At 44.0% G+C, this 16048-nt stretch overlaps 1 long non-coding RNA gene across 1 annotated transcript; it reads left to right on the forward strand.

Moving 5' to 3' along the window:
* Positions 1–5415: 5415 nt before the first annotated feature.
* Positions 5416–11455, forward strand: LOC125173077 (uncharacterized). Its single transcript, XR_007154915.1, has 3 exons — positions 5416–5582; positions 9268–9326; positions 11293–11455. It is a non-coding gene; the product is annotated as an uncharacterized LOC125173077 (long non-coding RNA).
* Positions 11456–16048: the final 4593 nt, after the last annotated feature.

A 16048-nucleotide genomic window follows, 5' to 3' on the forward strand; every position in this document is an offset into this window, starting at 1 on the left:
CTTCATGGTGAGGAGCTCAAAACCAACTCTAAATATAGCCTTAATTCCCCAAGCCCCATAAATGCGCGTGAAAATTCGGATGACTTTTCTCTTTCAAAAATAACAACTCGGAGACTGAAAGGTGAATGAAGTGTCTGCGTCATGTTCTCAGAGGACTGGTACCCCCTGATACCCGAGCCAACCCCGAACCACCGCTGCCTGAAATTGCCTTTGATTCGCGAGGAGCCACCGCTGCCTGAAATTGCCTTTGATTCGCGAGGAGCAACCCCAGGCTTGCAGAGCCCCCTGCTTCTCCATTCGCACAGTGAGCTTGGTCTCTGTCGAGTTATGAGTCCTTTGGAGGTATCTCTCCGTTTCCTCTCCCTTTCCCTCCCCTTCCCCCAGCAAGAACAGTCACAAAGTCTCAAGTTGAAGATTCATTCTAACTATTTCAGTGGTGGGGGAGGAGTCTCACTAAACCTAAAATCGAGACTTTGAGGGATGGGTTTGTACTAAAGCAGTGTCGAATATTCCCTAGAACAACTTAACGAGCTCTTTGATACGCTCTTCTGGGGCTCTGTGCACGTTCGTTTTAAGGGTGCAGAATTCATCACGTGGTTAAAACCAGGCACCCCTGCATTACCCACGGCTTGCTCGTTGAGCGACCTTATTTGTGAATCGAGGCTTTTCTTATTGTCTCAGGTTGTTCTTCTTTCCCTGAAATGGTTAGGACACCCACCAACTCTCTTTGGAGAGTGGGTATCCTCAAAGTCCCCCGGTGAAAAGGAAAACCTGTGCGGTCCCGCACTTGTCTAAGGTCTGGTTCCTCACTCTCTTTTCCATGCAACTCCATTCACGTGTTGCGTGAGGACTCAGTCAGCTAAGTTCAGCATCGTCATGGCTTTTCAAAGGGGGAAAAGTAATCCTGACTTCTCTGCAGGCCCTTTTTAAGCACCAGTTGGGGATAGCCCCTGGGAGGCAGCGCTGTATCTCACTCCCTTGAGCCCAGCATTCAGATCACTGCACACGACACAGATGATTCAAGAACAGTGGGCCTAGGTTTCAGCCTTAATCATTTTCCATTTTCACCAGGGCTTATACAATCGTAAATGACCAGATTGCTTAGGGGTTCTATAAAGCCAAGCAGACTGGGAGGCAGTGTAGAATAGTGGTCAACTGACTGCATAGCTTTTACATTCCCATGGCCCTGGGTTAAACTTCCACGTCTGTCATTTCCTAGCTGTGTGACCTTGGGAAAGTCCCTTGACTTCTCTGAGCTTCATCTGCCTTACCTGTAAAACACACATTGATAACTCCCTGTATGAAGGTCAGCGTGAGGAGGAAGTAAAATGACATATCGAAGAATTCAGCATAGTGCCTGCAATTGTTGCTTATTAAATCATAGATTATACCGGAGAATGCTTTGATATGTATTGGTACATTGATTTATCAGTTTTCTGTTACTTCGATACAAGCCACTGTGCTTAGTATAAGGACTTCCTCCCCACCCCTCACCCCGACCCTGCAATTTGAACCCTCTCTTTCCCTAAAAACTATAAGCTAATTGTTAATTGAGAAACAATATAGAATTCCACAGGAAAAGTAAAAGAGCAGTTGGGCACAACTTTTCCTGGGGCTCTATCTATTCTCAGTAGCGTCAGGTCGAGACCTGAGGCTGATAACATGTGTCCCCATGGGTCACACCTGAACAACCAGTGCAGTCAATGAAATAGCATTCAACACTCATCCAACAAGCATTTATTGACATCGACTATGTGCCAGGTGATGGATATGTCAATCTCCCTGGGGTTTGTTTTAAGCAGTGCTCAAGGTCTGTTTTAAACATTTTCATATAAATTAACTCTTTTTTAAATTGTTGTAATGTTCATTTATTTGACAGAGAGAGAGAGAGACGGAGACAGAGTGTGAGCAGGGGAGGGGCAGAGAGAGAGGGAGAAACAGGCTCCAGGCTCTGAGCTGTCAGAGCCAGAGCCCGAGGTGGGGCTCAAACCCACAAGCTGTGAGATCATGACCTGAGCTGAAGTCAGACGCTTAACCGACTGAGCCACCCAGGCGACCCTAAATGAGCTCTTTTCACCCTTCAACCAAAGGTGGGAGGTACTAGCATTGGTCCCATTTCACAGATGAAGAAACTGAGCACAGAGAGGTAACGTGTCCAAGGCCACACAAGTATTATGCAGAATTGGATCAAGACCCAGCAAAGTAGTTGTAGGGTCTTTCCTCATCATCCCCATGTCTTACTGCTAACTGCATTTGTTCATCTGAGCGGCCAATGTCATGCCTCCAGCTTGGTTTCTTTACTCCCCTTTTCGAAGCTGGATTCCCTAGTTGATAGGATTGGGGCTTCACTCTTTCCTCTCTGCTCTGAATACCTCAGAAGGGGCTGTAAAATCCCCCTGGACGCTGGTTAGGCCCTCCATTGATCAAGCCATGTGTCATCGGTTACTGTGTTCAAGACAATCTCTTGCTCTTTCGAATAAGAATTATAAACATACTTTGATGCATTAAAAATATCTACCTTAGGGGAGGTTTGCTTCATAATCTAATAAAACAGATTTCTAACTTGCAGGTTATTACAGCCTTTGAAGTATTATTTAAATTGTCCTAGACACAAATTACTTATAAAATTGAACTGTCACTTTATAGCAGAATTAAAATTAATATGCTCCTCTTGATTCCCGTACTTGGGTATAAATTCCCTTATGTAAAATGCTCTGAAATTTGGAAAGCTCAAAATCTGCACCCATTTCTCTGTCCACTCTTGTGTCTCTTGGTAAAAGGGAAAGAATACAAACTGTCAGTAACAACCAGAGTGAAGGAAGAATGTTTATTCAGAGCCAAATGTCACTTTCTTTCAGCTATGTTAAAAAACATCACTTGAAAAAGAGGGGGAAAAAAACCCTCTCATATTTGCAAATGGAAAACACTATAAAAAAGAGAAAAATGGCTGCCCAAATAATCCCAAGACGTAAATTTTTCTTAAGGGGTGGGTGCTATCCTTCATATGCTCTTTTCAGAACCTAGACCGTCCTGCACACACAGTAGACTATTAGACCAGGCACTAAGTTTCATCCCTGGTTAGCAAATGACATACAAAGAACAAAATTGCTCCCTTGAAGTTGAAATCAAAGAGCCCTGGTGAGCAGCCGTATGTCCATCAGGACGGGAGAGCACACACATGTGGGTGATGGAGGCAATCCAGAGAGGGGCATGCCTCCCAGGGGTTGTTTTAAACAATGACAGACTGCAAAATCTGAAAGTGATGTGTTGGAACATGAAACACACACGCACACATGCACACACACACACACACACACACACACACACTTGTAAAAAAGATCACCAAAGTCCCTCAGAGCCAAAGTTTAAAAGAACACGTGCTCTGGACGTAGTAACAGTAATTTCAAAATCACTCCATTTATGACTCTATTCCTCATCTCTTTGATCACTTTGGCACACTATTCAGGAAATAACAGAAAAAGAAATATGAAGCTGGAGACAGAAAATTTGATTATAAAACAAAGCCACCCACCTTGCTTTCGGGGTCAGGAAGTACAATGGCCTTCTTTTGCAGCAAGAATGAACTTAACACCAGTGTGTTAAATAATCATGTTATATTTAAAGGAAAAGGAAATGGTTCTTTAAAAAAAAACTGCAACATCTCAGTCCTCTTAGCAAGTCTTACCAAAAAAATAAAAATAAAATAAAAGCAGCATACTGTGGTTCTTTGGCACAAGGCAGAGAGCGGCGTCTTCAAGTCACTATTTCCCTGTTTTGCAAAACCGAACAAAAAGCAACGGCAGAAGATGCGGGGAAGGACCTTCAAACATCTCTTGCCCTCCTGGGTCCCTCCCAGTGCCTCCTCTCCGTAAGGGCTGTAGCAGCCGCAAAGATCAACACCAATGTCACCATCGGCTGCTTAAATGCCACAAAAGTACACTTAGAAATGAGAGGAAAGTGACTGACACGGATTTGCTGAGCCAGCCCCACTGCCACTAGAACAGCCTTAAATGCCCACACAAGGAGAATAAAAAGAAAAGCACATTTTGCAATAGAATAAATTCTTTTCTTTTTTTTATTGAGACCGCGGAAAGTCACATGACCCTGCATGTAGCCTTTTAGGAAAGCAACCGAAATGGTAAAGAAAGGCGTGGGGGCTGCCTCCTTCCTCCCGCCGCCTCTCAGCCGGTCCCGCCGCGTGTCCGCATTCTTCTGGGCGCATCTGTGGAGCTATTAAGTGGGATAATCCCTCTGGCCTTTGATACATTTCTGGACATGATTATTTCATTACTCGCAGTATATCAGTAGGATCATAATAAAAAGGACTTCTGACAACCTGCCAAGAGTTTTGTGGCCTTGTAAACACAAAAGTGCTCTAATAAAATTTTATTAAGTGTTAAAAAGTCATAAAAAGTGAAATAACATAAACTACAAAATTTACTGTCCTCAGCAAATGCTGAAAATATCGTCCACAGTAAAATTAAATTAGCATGTAATAGACAGAGAAGCAGTGTGGAGTGGATTTAAAAGAGGATCCAGGGAAAATGACACTGTAACCCAATCTGGGTCACGGGGATTTAATTCGGATTCTTCTCCCTAAATGTGAATAAATGTGCTGATTACAGACAAGAGCTCCGGGGTTATTGGAGTCTCACACATTGTCAATACTTTGGGAGAAATAATATATTGCAGATTGTAATGAGCGGGGGAGCCCGAGCGAGCGCGGCGCGGAGCGGGCTAGGGGCAGGGCGTCCACTAGGGCGCGCTGCGAGACCGGGAATCCCCGCCCGGCGCCCGCGGGGCCGCGCCGCCCCAGCCGCGCGCGCACGCCTCGGCCCTCGCCCCCTCCCCCGAAATCATATTTAGAGGGTTTTTTTCTTTCTTTCTTCATACCCCCCTCCTGTGACATTTTCTCCAAATCGGATAGTGAAGTGTAAGTCGAGCTTCGCCGCAGGCAACCCTGGGTCTCCGCCTTCAGACTCAGGGTCCCTGAGTGGGGTGCGCTGCCCCAGCGCTGCTAACCCAGGGGACCGGGTGGGATCCCCCCACACACACCCCCACCCAGCCGAGCGCCGTGGGCCCGGCCGTTCCACCAAGTGAGGCCGAGGAGCCCACGTGTGAGGCCCACGCCCGTCTCGGGCCGGGGCACTGGTGCGCTCCGAGCACGACGGGTGGCCGGCCTCGCGGCGGGTTCAAGTGCACGCCCGGGGTTGGAGCCAGCGGCTCGGCGAGCGAGTTCTCTCCTGCTCGGCCCCCTCTCCGGAGTTCAGTGTGCCCCGCTGCTCCTGGGACCCCCTCTCCCAGTCCTCCCAGTCGCGATGAGCCGCCGGCCTGGGGCGCGAACCCGGGCGCGCTCCTCCCCGGGCCCCTGCCCACGGCGCGGGCTCCTCAAGAGCAACGTGGAGGCTCCGCCTGGAAAAGAAGTCCGACTTCCTCTCCGCGCTGCTCTGGTGCGATCTGGAATCGGCAGGAAATGGCTCGAACACCCGTCCCGCGCCTTTGCAGTCAGCCCTCGCTTTGCTGAAGGGAAGCAGCTCCCACCAAAGTCTTACCGCCCCCTCCCCCACGAAAGACCCGCGCAGGTTTGTAAAGAAGGGTGCGAGATCTGAAAAGTATTTGTCTTCTAGGGAGAAAGATGTTGGTGACGGAGCCCAATGAAAGATGGGGTGCTTTTTAGGTAGAGATGATCAGTGGGCCACATCTTGTTTTGCAGCTCCAAAATGATGCAAACGCGGCCAGCTGCGGAGTCAATATTAGGAGCGTATTGATGAGAAGTTAGTGAAATAGGAAATAAATGGGAGTGACATTTCGTGGCATCGTTTTTCCTCCCGGATGTTCAAGGTTTTAAGCTACACTTAACAATTAGCTACATTCTGCCAGAAAGTAAATATTAAGTAAACTGGTTGCCGAAGCTCAGAAGAGGTAAGTGCAGCTTCCCATATAAGACCTTCCAGTTTCCTGTTGAGGCTTGCACAGGTTACTGGGATGAGGATACCTGGTATTTGTGATTTGACAGATGGCAAGAACGTTTGATTTTGATGTGGCAAGGTAATGTTTAAAGCAAACGGAGCACCCAAGGATCTTTTTGATAAAGTAGTGTTCACTTCTAGCCCGAAAGAAATGTAACTCATTTATAGTGGTAGTTATAGCCCCATATTTTAGATTTTTTTTTTGTTATAACACACATGAAAAAAAAAGCGGTCTTTTAATAATTTTTTTAAACACTGTCTATTGTCATTTGCGAAGTATTGAATTCAAAATAGCCTGGATGGGATCCTTGGAGTTAAAAAAGCAAACAAGTCCATTTAACTACGGTTTGACATTTGCTAGCCAAGGCTTTGAGAGCTACTAAAAACAGAATTAGAAGAGCAATTGAGCCATTCCCTGCAAACAGCAATTGTAATGTGGTCAGTCAGTGTTGCCTTTGAAAACGAACGCCAAGTATGTTTATGGAAGTACGGAAACAAATATTTTACTGCATAAGATTTTCTCAGTTCAGACTAAAAGTTTTGTATTTAAAATTTTATGATACACATTTTTTCGTTCATTTATGAAGTCCAAAAGGAAACTTTCTGTGTTCACATTTCAGATTGAAGTTCATCTGTCCTTCAGAAAAAGTATTTTCATAACTACTAAAAACACCATCATGACTAGTATTTTTAATTCTCTTCAGATAGATATATGACTGGTGTAATTTTTTTTTTTTAAACAAGATTAGTACAGCCCTACTCAAGGAGTTTAGGGGAGTGAACAAGGTTTCCAAACCTGTAAGTGCATCTGTGTAAAATGGTAAAATCAAAGATTTTTGTAAGGAAACTTGGGAATTAACACATTTCAAATGAATATAAAAACATTTTTGAGACAGGTTTTTCCCCACTATTTCTGTCTTCCAGAAAAAAAAATCAGAGGCTGTTTTCCATTCTATAGATCTACTATAATTGGGTATAAGAAAAATTATTACATAACAACAGGTCTATCAAGATGGTGGATACTTTGAATGTATTACGAAGGAAAAAGAGCATCTTGGCCTTTGGTATGTTGGAGGTACTTGAAAAGGCAAGAAGTTTGTAGAAATAGTTTACTACTGAAATCGACAAGACCATTAAAATGTGCAAGTAATTATATTCTAAGTGGATGAGAAGTATTTTTTCCAACTGCTTTTTAAACTTGAAAAATTTTGTGTGTACTTTAATTAGTACCTTTGTTAAATGTTCCAAATATTTTGTTATATGAGCTGTATGATGAAACTATTATTGGACTTTGTGGTTTTCCTTTGTACATGAACAGTTAAGAAATGTTTTATTTAAATCTTCTCTTATATGTACCATGGGATAAATTTGAACATGTACCCTGTTGGGGTAAAGATCAACCCAAGTTCATTTTTCTCTCCAAAACCTGACATTGATCCTGATCTCACAGTTTTTATGTACACAATCTGCTTTTGAAATCAATTTGGACATTCCAGTTTGTAGGGAAATTTTAAGACAGTGCAAGTTGTCCATGGAAGAATATATATTAAGGCAGGAACTAGCTAATAACCAAAATTAAATCAGGAGGTGTGCTTGTAGCATTCACTCATTTGGATGATAACTTTTAAAGGTAGTTTTGCACTCAGGAAGGATTTCCTTGTGCTCTGTATTTATGTATATCTAAAGTATGCTACCCTGCAATGTAAAAACTCAATAACCAGATAGCAAATTTATGTATTTTGAAGGTAACTAAGGCCAAGGCTATGAGGAGCAGATTGGCTCCAAGAAAGAAAGCGAGCATTTAAAATTATATTTTAAAATATAAACTTAATTTTAGTTTCTGACAGAAATCTTGTGGCCAGCTCATCAGTTTTCCAGATCAGTTTTAAAGCAGCATGTAAAAACTACCTTTTCCACATTAGAAGTTCATATTTAAGTTTCCTTAGCTGCAAAATCACTCTGAAACAGAGTGTTTTATGTTAAGGACCGTTCATGTGTTGGTCCCATTGATTACATACGAATGTATAAAAATCTTGTTTAAAGACCAGTAAAAGTGAGGAAATTCCAAGTCAAGTTGGCTAATTCCATTCATAATTCATCCCGAGTGCCTGACTTAAGAAACTTGCAAACAGTTTATAGCTATACATACAAAATCGGTTGACTTGCTTTGTAAGCGGGGAAGCAGGGTCAACTTTGACCTCCTTGTTCAGAGAGGCTTAAGTTGATAAAACTATGGAATGTAGGTTAAGCTTTTCGGTTACGCACGAATTTTCCAATCTCACCCTTTTTTTGATTTTCACTTTTTGAAAAAGTAAACAGGGAAGGACAACTTTTGTGCTCTGAAATGGGATTGACTTTCACCCACCCATTTCCTTCCCGCTTGCACATTTGTTCAGTAATACTTCTGAGTGCTGGGAGAGCGAGAGGCCCTGCAAGGAGAAAACAGCATGCACCGTAGCTCTGTCCCCTTCAGCCATGCCTATCCCCAGCCCTTTTATTCTGAGAGAACTGGACGCGAATTTAGTACTCCTATTAACATAGTTCAAACTGCTGCATCTGCGGCCATAAGTCCTTTTGGGGATTGGCAAGAAATCCCTGGAGACTTTGCGTTCTGAGTGGGGGTGGGGAGCTACTGGGGAGTCCTGTGCCTTGATAATGGGGAGCTTCTGGGCTGACCTTCAAACTGAAGCAGTCATCGCTCATTTTCCAAGGCTGCACCGTAGGCCAGTGCCTTCCCCGAGTTTTCATGTTCAGGAAGACATTAAGACATTTTCAGAGTTTCTTAAACATTCTGAGCTACTGTAATCTTAAACCAGACGAATTTTAAGAGTGAAAACTGGCCCAGAGAGAGTCTTTACGTAGTAACCTCAATCTGATGTGAACTCCAGCGACTTTTTAAAAATAAGGTCTTGAAAAGGTGGGTTTCTGGTGGAAAGGCTGCGGTCTCCTTGGAGTAGGGATCCTCGAGACCCGTTAATATCCACCAGACACGCTTCATTAAACTGGAACAAACATGACTCTGAATCACCGGCTCCCCGTTTTCCTGAATGTAGGTCATTTCGTGTCCTTACAATTTAATGTCCGAAGGGATTTCCTGTCTTTGAAGTGTAGCACTTTGTCACCTGTTTGGATAGGCTCCCTAAAAGTAAGGGCTCTGTTCCTACTTTGCAAGACTTAGTGACTCCATGTTCCCTGGCTGGAGTTTCCCAGATCACTGAAGGCCGCGCACTGCAGGTGTGGGTCTTTCCTTTACAAGTCGGCGCCTGCAGATCCCATATTCCAGACTTCATTCCTCTAGGTCAGAGCCTACGAGAAAAGCCCGGAGCCATCCACTCACCTGGGTGAGGCCATAAAGAGGTAAGCTTTCATAATGAGGAGCCATCTATCAAAATTCATAGCTTCTGAGAACCGGAATAACTAGTGCTTAGGCATTAGAGTCTCTTGCTAGAGCAAAACACAACTGGGGATAAATGTGCCACAGTGGGCGACACCCATTTAAGTAACGACCCACGTTCAAATGTGCTTTTAAAAATGTATTATTTTTACCTGAGAATGCATATTACTTCATCACCTTTTAGTATATGGATCCTACAGTTAAATATTTTTAGGGAAAATTTGCATATTTACGAGGAAAATGCGATTCCCGTTGAATAACGTGTTAGGAGACGGCCATGAATTGATTCTAGGAACTGCAGGTATGCTTATTTTTGCCAAATGATGCAACATGTGCCAAACCTCTTTATAAAATATAACACACCCTGTGAAGGAAAAGGTATTTGTGTAGATTTAAATGACCATTTAGCCTTAGTATGTCCACCAACTGATCTGTTAGTTAGGCACATCCACCAACGAATCACTACAAAGACTCAACTTGTTCTCTTTTGGAGAGGTTCACTACTTGTTTGAAAGCTTGGGCACAAATCAGGCATCTTCACAGGATCCCTCACCAAGAGTGTTTTCATGTGAATATTAAGTAAACTATCAGAAGTTTACACATTTGGGGTGCTTTCTTTTCAGAGAACTGGATGCTCGTATACATGAAATTAAGACCTTTTGGTTAAGTAAGAGGGAGAAAATCAAGATAGATTTCTACACAGTTCCGGTTTAAGGTCGTGATCAGAGAAGAAACTGAGCGTGCCTAAAGGAAGGAGTATGGGGCTAAATATGTATCTGATTTTTCATAATGAATGGAAATGCAATTTTGATGTCTAGACATTTTTCTTTCGGTGGGTATGAATCACTTTGATCCATTTGATTTCTCGGGAAGAAATTGTAGCCGTTGTAACTGAGTCCATCCTACTGGGTTGCTTTCTCACGAGTGGCATAGGAATCATCTAGGAAGAAACATCACGTGCACAAAGCATCCACCCAAGGGGCACACCTCTCTCATCTGTCACAAAGCAAATGGTAGGCTGTCCAGCAGAGGAAGTAGACTCAGATTCATGCACTTGTCTCATGTTTTTGGTGATCTTCTCCCTGGTCCCTGCTCTTGGTAACTGTAAGCCGTGTGTGTGTGTGTGTGTGTGTGTGTGTGTGAGTATCAGATGGATTCTCTAGCTCCCAAATGAAAATTCTGTCCTTAGTCACACACTCCTGCACCTTTCACATGGGGAAAATGTTCCAATTATTCCTTGATTACATCACAGATCATATGAGAACCAGACGGGTGGAAACAGGGTACAGAGCAGCTGAATATCTCTGCAAACTCGGAGCACTTAAAAATACTTTGAAGACACACAGCTGCTCTCTCTTTTTTTAATTGTTTTCAGTAAAACTCCAAAAACCCCACAATGTGTACCTTAAAAGCATCAGGAGTATTTTAATTGGGTAATAACCATCCATATTTTCCTTCTGATAAAAGGATTTAAGAATGAAATTTTATGATGATTATAAACTGTATTACTGACCCAAGGGACAAGAACAATTATGAAAAACATGTCCTACATATTTGGCGTGATGTGAATTTAGACTTCGAAATCATTCATCTTAAATGCTCCAGCAACTTATTAAAGCTTATAAAATAATATTCGCATAATGACAACAGGGTAACTTACAATCATGATTGAGATGATGTCATCAATATTGCAGTGGGGCTCCTCACCAAAGACTGAAGCTGACTTGGTCTTTGCCCCTTGGGCTTCTGATAAAACTAGATATACAATAAAAGAGGTCAAAGACGGTAACAGATTTTGTGTATCCGAGATCCCCTTTTGGTCGATGACTGTTTTACAAATGCTTTTAGCACATCATATCATTTCCCCTTCTCCCCCTCCTGTTCTCTTCTCTTTCTTTCTTTTTTTTTTTTTTTTCTTTTCTCCTCCAGTTAAAATTACCAACCATGAGAAGGAAAAGTGATTTTTGGCAAACATGAAACATTGGTGAATCGGAGTCTGACTACCAAATTTGGGAGTGGATCTGGACAAAATGAAAGTTTACATCTAGCAGCTGAGCAGCTGAGGATGAGTTCGGCTCATGTGAACATGAATCCCCAGGTGAGGGTAAACCACCACACTTAGCCCAGCTTCAGCCAGGCCCCAGGATGAGAGTCCTCTCTGAGGGCAGGAGCATGTCTAGCTTTGAGTCAGTGCTTGCTGCCGGCCCTCCTGATACATTAATTCTCACAATAACCCTTTTCTTTTTTTTAACATTTATATTTATTTTTGAGAGAGAGAGAGAGAGAGAGAGAGAGAGACAGAGCGTGAGCAGAGGAGGGGCAGACAGAGAGGGAGGCACAGAATCCGAAGCAGGCTCTGGGCCCTGAGCTGTCAGCCCAGAGCCCGATGCGGGGCTCGAACCCACAGACTGTGAGGTCGTGACCTGAGCCGAAGTCGGACGCTCGACGGACTGAACCCCCCAGGCGCCCCTCTCACAGTAAACTTTCTGAATGAATTTAAGACCGCTAGGGAAATTGCCAGATTTCCATGATGTGGGCGAGAATGGGCATGCTAAGTGGAGGGGCTGCCTGTATCCGAATTTGTCTTAAGCCCAGCCCTGCAGAACCCCAGCACTTGTTCCTCAGACACGTATTCTATGTTAGCAGAATTAAGCCCTTTCGAGTATACATGTAGCTGTAAGTGGCTTGTACCACTGACGTATTAGTACTTTTTAGCATGACCTGCCTCTGTTATGATGATAGAAAATAGCCAAAGATTTAACCTCTGCCCACGGGCCTGGGTTTTGTTCCAGCTCCATTGTGTGACCTCTGGCAGGTTACTTAACCGGTCTGAGCCTTGGTTCCCTCACTTATAAAATGAAGGCAGTGACACCTCTTTGCAGTATCAGTGTATTAAGTGACCTAATATTTGTAAATCTGGAACACAGCTTGCAGTCAGTAAATACATATTATAGGAGTTGCAAGGAAAAAAACACGATTGAATCTTTGATCTCGCCTTTTCGTTACCTAAAATTTTAGAGATTGTTCAAGAAAAAAAGGGCAACTAAATGCACAGGTATAACACTAGCATCTGCTTTCCACCCAGAGACATAGCCCCGACCTCAAACTTGAGATTTCAGTGTGAAATCCCATCATAATCTGAAGGAGAAAAAAAATTTTTGAACACAAAAGAACTTAATTCTTTTTACTCCCAAGTGATAACCTTTACTAGGCAACTCAGGTTAAAAAATGACCCACAGGCCTTGAAGTACACTATTTACCTAGAGAAAGGAAAAAACAAGTAAGGGAAAAGTGTTTGAGGTCTATGGATAACCCAAGAATGGCAAAGCCCGTGCAGCTTTTTTCTGATTTGCATTTTACACAAATTCTTGCGGGAAGTGGCTTTTATATGCCAAGTTTCCTTCTGTGGTTAGTTTCTATGGGCACTTCATGAACTCCTGAATGTAAGGACCTGGAATAGAAATACTCACACACCTGCAGCTAGCGTGGTATGATTGGCATCCCCATCATGTTGTCACTGACACACAAAATAAACTTAGGATAATTGCTGCGTAGTTTAGGCAACAGAAGACCTACAATAACTGTTATGTCTGAGTGTATTGTAACAGTCTGACAAACCGTTTGATCTCCAGAAATAGAGCTGTTCCTACACATGTCATTCCATTGCTATCCTTGGATAGCAAAACCCACCGTATTGAGGTTTGTGGTCATTATGTTTTTGGCCACACTTCACTGAATTTTGAGCTTGAGATCTTACTGGATATCCTTGTGGCAACTGCTTAGTTGGGATTTGAGATTTGCTTTTAAATTCTGGATAGTCAGGACGCCTGGGTGGCGCAGTCGGTTGAGCGTCCAACTTCAGCCAGGTCACAATCTCGCGGTCTGGGAGTTCGAGCCCCGCGTCGGGCTCTGGGCTGATGGCTCGGAGCCTGGAGCCTGTTTCCGATTCTGTGTCTCCCTCTCTCTCTGCCCCTCCCCCGTTCATGCCCTGTCTCTCTCTGTCCCAAAAATAAATAAAAAACGTTGAAAAAAAATTTTTTTTTAATAAAATAAATTCTGGATAGTCTGTCTTTGCTCTTTACAAGTGCCCAGTTGTCTAAGAGGACTTTCCAATTTTTTTTTCTTGATTACACTCAACTAAATTATAGGCAAATAGTACCTCTAAAGCTTAGGTTTTTCCTCTCTGGTTTTCCCTGCTGACCTACATCCATATGCCTAGATGTCCTCACATCTAAAGTATGACTCCATAAAGAGTCATTCTAAGATTACAAATTAAAATATATATTCAATCACCTGGGACCTAAATCAAATGGTACCTTTTGGAAGACTCCAGTTTGTTCTCATCCTTTTGTAGGTCGGTGGGGAGAAGGCAGGTGGGATGTGGGGTCCTCGTTTGCAAGGAGAGAACATCCTACTTGGAGTAATAAAGGATCAGGTTATTCAAGAAAGTAGAGCATTAAGAGCTAAATTTTGTGGTGCCTACCTCAGTGCTTTAGGAGATCAAAGGAAAGAAATAGCAACGAGGACAGGAAAAGCTAGGAAGGGATTCTCCAGAAGAGATGGGTTTGCAACTGTGTTTGGGGAAGGTGGGTGGCTTTGGGTGGATGAAAAGAACATATCCAGTAAGGGGGACATAGTGGGTGAAAGTGCTGAGGCAGGAACGAGCTCAGTATGTTCCTAGACCTGTAAGGATTCCAAGTGTGCCGTGCTTACTAGTCTTTTTGTCCAGAGACCGCTAGTTTTCCCAGGGACAGATTTGACAGTCTGCACACACAGAGGTCGACTTCATTTTAGCTTTGTGTCTTGCTTCTCTCAGATCCGGTTAAAATGCTATTCTGGATCGTGTCCTTTCCCCGCTTAAGACCCGGACTTGGCTCTCCATTGTTCAGTCTCCCTTAGATTGCTAGCAAGGCCTTCACGACCCACTCCCTCCCCACCTTGAACTTCGTTGCACCTCTGGCCCCTTCTTGCTCCTCCCACCCCAGCTTTAAGCCACCTGGGACCCACCATATTCTCTTTTGTCTCTGACTTCACATTGTCCCTTCTGCAGGGAGACCAGGTGAAGGCTCCCCCACCATTTGCTCTCACAGCTCCCTGCAGGAAGCATATTTTGTCTTGATTTCTTACCTGATATCTATCTTTCCCACAAGACTATAAACTCCTTGCAATGAGAAACCATGTCGGGTTGATCATGAGTGGCCAGCACAGAGCCTGCCCACCCCACCCCCCATCATTTATTCATTCAGTCAAAAATCCCTATTAAACACCATACGCCAGGCCCCAATGCAACGGGGAGCAAAATAAGCAAAAACCCTGTTTTTATATTCTGCTTGGGAGAACAAACGCCAAAACTAGCTAAACATAAAATACATACAATGTATGTATTTATAGGCTAGCATAAATGCGTAAGAGAAAATAAGGCAGGAAAGGAAAACAGAAGTGTCTGGTGCCCAAGGAGCTTTAAGTGGAGTGGCCAGGGAAGGCCTCCTGAAGACCGTGACATTTGAACAAAGACCTAGAGGAGGTGAGGTGGTGAGACGTGCAGATACTGGGGAGGAACAGGCGGACTGGGGAAGGAGTAGGTGCAAAGGCCAGGACTGGTGTGCCCCAAGAGCATCCACAGGTCAGTGGGCTGGAGTGCAGAGAGCAAGGGAAGTAGAACGTGAGGTCAGAGCATGAGGACAGTGTGGGAAAGACATTAATCATGGGTATAGGATTGTTGCTTGTTGCTGCTATTACTTCCTATAAGCGCTCTGGATTGGGAGACCCAGAGAAACCAGGCTGTGCCTTTTCTGCTTTAAAGACTATTTCAAGTGACAATTTTGATGATTTGCAATATGGAACAAAGCTCCGCTATCGTAACCCAGTTGAGTAAAAAGATACCAACCTAAGCACCCCCTGAGGGTCTTGAGCAAAATGCAGAAGGACCCTATGTGACATTAAGGGGCACCTGCCCCCAACTCGTGTTTTGGTTGGAGATTTATGCCTGGAGGCGAAAGAGCATGAAAGTTGGTAACTTCAGTTACCAAAGGGTTTGGGTTTAGAGTCCTCCCTTTACAGCAGAAGGCAGAGGAGTGTGCGATTATCTAATGATAACAATATAGAAAATAGTTGTGGTTTGAGTTCCAAGAACTCAGTTTTCGGAAGCCTTGTTCTTTGTCTTCTCCTCCTTTACTTAGCAATTAACTCATTTTATCAGGTGACACTCAGCACCATAAGGAATGAAATACCTAGTCACTCTGAGCCCAGGACAGGAGTTTCAGACATTCCAGAAAGGGAATGGAAGGGGAAGAAATTCCTTTTTCGAAATACCTCTCCATGGCTGCAGACTGCAGGGTTCGTAACGTGTGGGGGTCATGGCAGTGCCTTCTGTGCAGGACACCTGGCCCGGCCGGCCGTGTGGAACGTCACTCAGCACGCCCGAGGGGCTCCCTCGCCGCCCGCGCTCCGCCAGCACAGCCTGCACACCAGCCTTCCTTCTCTCAACACTTGGCTGCCAGCCATCTGGCCCCCATGACCGGAGCCTCCCGAGCAAAAGGTACACAAGAAACGGGCTGAATGCATACCACGTCTTTTTCAAAACTGGCAAACTGGTCATGAGAACAGCCTTCCAAGCCTTAAGGCTTGGGTTCAGCTCTCTCGCAACAAAGAAAAACAAATCTCTGTGTTTGTCCAGAGTCTAGAA

Source organism: Prionailurus viverrinus, chromosome C1 (assembly GCF_022837055.1).
Source record: "Prionailurus viverrinus isolate Anna chromosome C1, UM_Priviv_1.0, whole genome shotgun sequence".
Classification (NCBI taxonomy): Eukaryota; Metazoa; Chordata; class Mammalia; order Carnivora; family Felidae; genus Prionailurus; species Prionailurus viverrinus.